A 7137-nucleotide genomic window follows, 5' to 3' on the forward strand; every position below is an offset into this window, starting at 1 on the left:
TGAAAACGGAGCAATTTGTGACGGCTCTTTCAATTTAAGACGTTAAATACAGACGGAATTTGCATTTGTAATACCAGAGCATCGAAACTACATGGAACTTTTGTGTATATGAACGGGTCCGCGCCTTTGTACTCTGCTCCCTTCACCGCTACAAACCAACCAACCATCGTGTCCGTGCGCATCTGAGTCGCAAAGAATGGGGAATAGCGCAGTTTGCTCATGCATGGGGCGTAGCTCAGTTGGTAGAGCGTTCGCTTGGCATGTGAAAGGTCCAGGGTTCAAGCCGCGGCGCCTCCATTTTTTGTGGTCAGTGCATGGTAAGTGTTGTTCGCGGCGAACCTAAAGGCACGCAAGATGTTTGCAAAGCCAGCGTCACAGACTGATATGATGTATACTGACGTAAGGAGAGCAAGATGTAAGTGTGGGGACCGGCTGTTATCGAGGTGTCATCGAGTGCAGATCTGTCTTAGGTATCGCGGCTTAACCTCATTGAAGTCTAGAGGGTGGACAACACGTTGGTCTTACTCAGAGCGGTGTCCGAATTCTATTTTCGACGTTATACGTGCCACTTTCATTTTGGCAACTACGATTCGATACAGAATGCACGAAACCTGAAAGACACCCTAACGGATACATAGAGAGTAGTGTTTGTCTGCTGAATAATGGGAGTGCAAGGGTCTGTGTCGTCTATATGGCTGTATGTAGCACCATTAGTCTTCGGGGGGGCGGGCGTAGCTCAGATGGTAGAGCGCTCGCTTAGTATGCGAGAGGTACTGGGATCAATACCCAGTGCCTCCAGAATTTTTAACACACCTACATGCGCACCTTGATATGCAAGTGGAATACTTCACAACCAGCAGATGTGTCTAGGAAGATAGAAGCGAATGATTAGCATCCACAATTGACAAGCGTGCTGTTATTAGTGCGCAGGAAGCACCCTCCTCCCACGCCTACACTTAATTTAGAAACAGTACAAGTGTTCCCGTAAGATTCTCAAGCCTATGTCGGAAAGATCTGACTTGCGCCGAGTTCACGTAAATCCCCCTGCACATTCCTATTCTTTGCGTGCAGTCAGCTGCTACTGGTGTTGCTAGTTGTGACTGCTGATAACAGATGCCGTCGCAATCAATTCATGGAGTGAGTTGTATGTTTTGCGATAGTCTGTCTCTGACAAGCAAGCACAGGTGACATAGGTGCGAACACAGGAAGCTTGCAGACCCTCGCTGCCTGCAGACACCTAGCAGCCACACTAGGAGGGCGGCCTAAGCCGTAGGCGAAATGTACTCATTCGCTTTGGCGCGACGTCGAACTATAAATAATGCTGTCACTAGCGTGAGCGTTGCGTGAGCGTCGTGGAAAGTCGGAAAAGTCGGCTGCGAGGGTGAGTGCCAAGTTTGGGGAGCGTTTCGTAGTATGCGCAGTGCAATGGAGACGCGGAAACTTGTTGTGGCCCAGTGTTTTGCAGTTGGACGACAAGATTGGTACACAGTAGTAAAGAGCGAGGCACTGAGTTGGCATAAATAATGTAGTGCACAATGGGGCTCGAGATGTGTTTGTTACCTCAGGTGCTGTATAATTGTCTACAACGAGTGAAAACGGAGCAATTTGTGACGGCTCTTTCAATTTAAGACGTTAAATACAGACGGAATTTGCATTTGTAATACCAGAGCATCGAAACTACATGGAACTTTTGTGTATATGAACGGGTCCGCGCCTTTGTACTCTGCTCCCTTCACCGCTACAAACCAACCAACCATCGTGTCCGTGCGCATCTGAGTCGCAAAGAATGGGGAATAGCGCAGTTTGCTCGTGCATGGGGCGTAGCTCAGTTGGTAGAGCGTTCGCTTGGCATGTGAAAGGTCCAGGGTTCAAGCCGCGGCGCCTCCATTTTTTGTGGTCAGTGCATGGTAAGTGTTGGTCGCGGCGAACCTAAAGGCACGCAAGATGTTGCAAAGCCAGCGTCACAGACTGATATGATGTATACTGACGTAAGGAGAGCAAGATGTAAGTGTGGGGACCGGCTGTTATCGAGGTGTCATCGAGTGCAGATCTGTCTTAGGTATCGCGGCTTAACCTCCTTGAAGTCTAGAGGGTGGACAACACGTTGGTCTTACTCAGAGCGGTGTCCGAATTCTATTTTCGACGTTATACGTGCCACTTTCATTTTGGCAACTACGATTCGATACAGAATGCACGAAACCTGAAAGACACCCTAACGGATACATAGAGAGTAGTGTTTGTCTGCTGAATAATGGGAGTGCAAGGGTCTGTGTCGTCTATATGGCTGTATGTAGCACCATTAGTCTTCGGGGGGGCGGGCGTAGCTCAGATGGTAGAGCGCTCGCTTAGTATGCGAGAGGTACTGGGATCAATACCCAGTGCCTCCAGAATTTTTAACACACCTACATGCGCACCTTGATATGCAAGTGGAATACTTCACAACCAGCAGATGTGTCTAGGAAGATAGAAGCGAATGATTAGCATCCACAATTGACAAGCGTGCTGTTATTAGTGCGCAGGAAGCACCCTCCTCCCACGCCTACACTTAATTTAGAAACAGTACAAGTGTTCCCGTAAGATTCTCAAGCCTATGTCGGAAAGATCTGACTTGCGCCGAGTTCACGTAAATCCCCCTGCACATTCCTATTCTTTGCGTGCAGTCAGCTGCTACTGGTGTTGCTAGTTGTGACTGCTGATAACAGATGCCGTCGCAATCAATTCATGGAGTGAGTTGTATGTTTTGCGATAGTCTGTCTCTGACAAGCAAGCACAGGTGACATAGGTGCGAACACAGGAAGCTTGCAGACCCTCGCTGCCTGCAGACACCTAGCAGCCACACTAGGAGGGCGGCCTAAGCCGTAGGCGAAATGTACTCATTCGCTTTGGCGCGACGTCGAACTATAAATAATGCTGTCACTAGCGTGAGCGTTGCGTGAGCGTCGTGGAAAGTCGGAAAAGTCGGCTGCGAGGGTGAGTGCCAAGTTTGGGGAGCGTTTCGTAGTATGCGCAGTGCAATGGAGACGCGGAAACTTGTTGTGGCCCAGTGTTTTGCAGTTGGACGACAAGATTGGTACACAGTAGTAAAGAGCGAGGCACTGAGTTGGCATAAATAATGTAGTGCACAATGGGGCTCGAGATGTGTTTGTTACCTCAGGTGCTGTATAATTGTCTACAACGAGTGAAAACGGAGCAATTTGTGACGGCTCTTTCAATTTAAGACGTTAAATACAGACGGAATTTGCATTTGTAATACCAGAGCATCGAAACTACATGGAACTTTTGTGTATATGAACGGGTCCGCGCCTTTGTACTCTGCTCCCTTCACCGCTACAAACCAACCAACCATCGTGTCCGTGCGCATCTGAGTCGCAAAGAATGGGGAATAGCGCAGTTTGCTCGTGCATGGGGCGTAGCTCAGTTGGTAGAGCGTTCGCTTGGCATGTGAAAGGTCCAGGGTTCAAGCCGCGGCGCCTCCATTTTTTGTGGTCAGTGCATGGTAAGTGTTGGTCGCGGCGAACCTAAAGGCACGCAAGATGTTGCAAAGCCAGCGTCACAGACTGATATGATGTATACTGACGTAAGGAGAGCAAGATGTAAGTGTGGGGACCGGCTGTTATCGAGGTGTCATCGAGTGCAGATCTGTCTTAGGTATCGCGGCTTAACCTCCTTGAAGTCTAGAGGGTGGACAACACGTTGGTCTTACTCAGAGCGGTGTCCGAATTCTATTTTCGACGTTATACGTGCCACTTTCATTTTGGCAACTACGATTCGATACAGAATGCACGAAACCTGAAAGACACCCTAACGGATACATAGAGAGTAGTGTTTGTCTGCTGAATAATGGGAGTGCAAGGGTCTGTGTCGTCTATATGGCTGTATGTAGCACCATTAGTCTTCGGGGGGGCGGGCGTAGCTCAGATGGTAGAGCGCTCGCTTAGTATGCGAGAGGTACTGGGATCAATACCCAGTGCCTCCAGAATTTTTAACACACCTACATGCGCACCTTGATATGCAAGTGGAATACTTCACAACCAGCAGATGTGTCTAGGAAGATAGAAGCGAATGATTAGCATCCACAATTGACAAGCGTGCTGTTATTAGTGCGCAGGAAGCACCCTCCTCCCACGCCTACACTTAATTTAGAAACAGTACAAGTGTTCCCGTAAGATTCTCAAGCCTATGTCGGAAAGATCTGACTTGCGCCGAGTTCACGTAAATCCCCCTGCACATTCCTATTCTTTGCGTGCAGTCAGCTGCTACTGGTGTTGCTAGTTGTGACTGCTGATAACAGATGCCGTCGCAATCAATTCATGGAGTGAGTTGTATGTTTTGCGATAGTCTGTCTCTGACAAGCAAGCACAGGTGACATAGGTGCGAACACAGGAAGCTTGCAGACCCTCGCTGCCTGCAGACACCTAGCAGCCACACTAGGAGGGCGGCCTAAGCCGTAGGCGAAATGTACTCATTCGCTTTGGCGCGACGTCGAACTATAAATAATGCTGTCACTAGCGTGAGCGTTGCGTGAGCGTCGTGGAAAGTCGGAAAAGTCGGCTGCGAGGGTGAGTGCCAAGTTTGGGGAGCGTTTCGTAGTATGCGCAGTGCAATGGAGACGCGGAAACTTGTTGTGGCCCAGTGTTTTGCAGTTGGACGACAAGATTGGTACACAGTAGTAAAGAGCGAGGCACTGAGTTGGCATAAATAATGTAGTGCACAATGGGGCTCGAGATGTGTTTGTTACCTCAGGTGCTGTATAATTGTCTACAACGAGTGAAAACGGAGCAATTTGTGACGGCTCTTTCAATTTAAGACGTTAAATACAGACGGAGTTTGCATTTGTAATACCAGAGCATCGAAACTACATGGAACTTTTGTGTATATGAACGGGTCCGCGCCTTTGTACTCTGCTCCCTTCACCGCTACAAACCAACCAACCATCGTGTCCGTGCGCATCTGAGTCGCAAAGAATGGGGAATAGCGCAGTTTGCTCGTGCATGGGGCGTAGCTCAGTTGGTAGAGCGTTCGCTTGGCATGTGAAAGGTCCAGGGTTCAAGCCGCGGCGCCTCCATTTTTTGTGGTCAGTGCATGGTAAGTGTTGGTCGCGGCGAACCTAAAGGCACGCAAGATGTTGCAAAGCCAGCGTCACAGACTGATATGATGTATACTGACGTAAGGAGAGCAAGATGTAAGTGTGGGGACCGGCTGTTATCGAGGTGTCATCGAGTGCAGATCTGTCTTAGGTATCGCGGCTTAACCTCATTGAAGTCTAGAGGGTGGACAACACGTTGGTCTTACTCAGAGCGGTGTCCGAATTCTATTTTCGACGTTATACGTGCCACTTTCATTTTGGCAACTACGATTCGATACAGAATGCACGAAACCTGAAAGACACCCTAACGGATACATAGAGAGTAGTGTTTGTCTGCTGAATAATGGGAGTGCAAGGGTCTGTGTCGTCTATATGGCTGTATGTAGCACCATTAGTCTTCGGGGGGGCGGGCGTAGCTCAGATGGTAGAGCGCTCGCTTAGTATGCGAGAGGTACTGGGATCAATACCCAGTGCCTCCAGAATTTTTAACACACCTACATGCGCACCTTGATATGCAAGTGGAATACTTCACAACCAGCAGATGTGTCTAGGAAGATAGAAGCGAATGATTAGCATCCACAATTGACAAGCGTGCTGTTATTAGTGCGCAGGAAGCACCCTCCTCCCACGCCTACACTTAATTTAGAAACAGTACAAGTGTTCCCGTAAGATTCTCAAGCCTATGTCGGAAAGATCTGACTTGCGCCGAGTTCACGTAAATCCCCCTGCACATTCCTATTCTTTGCGTGCAGTCAGCTGCTACTGGTGTTGCTAGTTGTGACTGCTGATAACAGATGCCGTCGCAATCAATTCATGGAGTGAGTTGTATGTTTTGCGATAGTCTGTCTCTGACAAGCAAGCACAGGTGACATAGGTGCGAACACAGGAAGCTTGCAGACCCTCGCTGCCTGCAGACACCTAGCAGCCACACTAGGAGGGCGGCCTAAGCCGTAGGCGAAATGTACTCATTCGCTTTGGCGCGACGTCGAACTATAAATAATGCTGTCACTAGCGTGAGCGTTGCGTGAGCGTCGTGGAAAGTCGGAAAAGTCGGCTGCGAGGGTGAGTGCCAAGTTTGGGGAGCGTTTCGTAGTATGCGCAGTGCAATGGAGACGCGGAAACTTGTTGTGGCCCAGTGTTTTGCAGTTGGACGACAAGATTGGTACACAGTAGTAAAGAGCGAGGCACTGAGTTGGCATAAATAATGTAGTGCACAATGGGGCTCGAGATGTGTTTGTTACCTCAGGTGCTGTATAATTGTCTACAACGAGTGAAAACGGAGCAATTTGTGACGGCTCTTTCAATTTAAGACGTTAAATACAGACGGAATTTGCATTTGTAATACCAGAGCATCGAAACTACATGGAACTTTTGTGTATATGAACGGGTCCGCGCCTTTGTACTCTGCTCCCTTCACCGCTACAAACCAACCAACCATCGTGTCCGTGCGCATCTGAGTCGCAAAGAATGGGGAATAGCGCAGTTTGCTCGTGCATGGGGCGTAGCTCAGTTGGTAGAGCGTTCGCTTGGCATGTGAAAGGTCCAGGGTTCAAGCCGCGGCGCCTCCATTTTTTGTGGTCAGTGCATGGTAAGTGTTGGTCGCGGCGAACCTAAAGGCACGCAAGATGTTGCAAAGCCAGCGTCACAGACTGATATGATGTATACTGACGTAAGGAGAGCAAGATGTAAGTGTGGGGACCGGCTGTTATCGAGGTGTCATCGAGTGCAGATCTGTCTTAGGTATCGCGGCTTAACCTCATTGAAGTCTAGAGGGTGGACAACACGTTGGTCTTACTCAGAGCGGTGTCCGAATTCTATTTTCGACGTTATACGTGCCACTTTCATTTTGGCAACTACGATTCGATACAGAATGCACGAAACCTGAAAGACACCCTAACGGATACATAGAGAGTAGTGTTTGTCTGCTGAATAATGGGAGTGCAAGGGTCTGTGTCGTCTATATGGCTGTATGTAGCACCATTAGTCTTCGGGGGGGCGGGCGTAGCTCAGATGGTAGAGCGCTCGCTTAGTATGCGAGAGGTACTGGGATC

This window comes from Schistocerca gregaria, chromosome 10 (assembly GCF_023897955.1).
Source record: "Schistocerca gregaria isolate iqSchGreg1 chromosome 10, iqSchGreg1.2, whole genome shotgun sequence".
NCBI classification, from domain to species: Eukaryota; Metazoa; Arthropoda; class Insecta; order Orthoptera; family Acrididae; genus Schistocerca; species Schistocerca gregaria.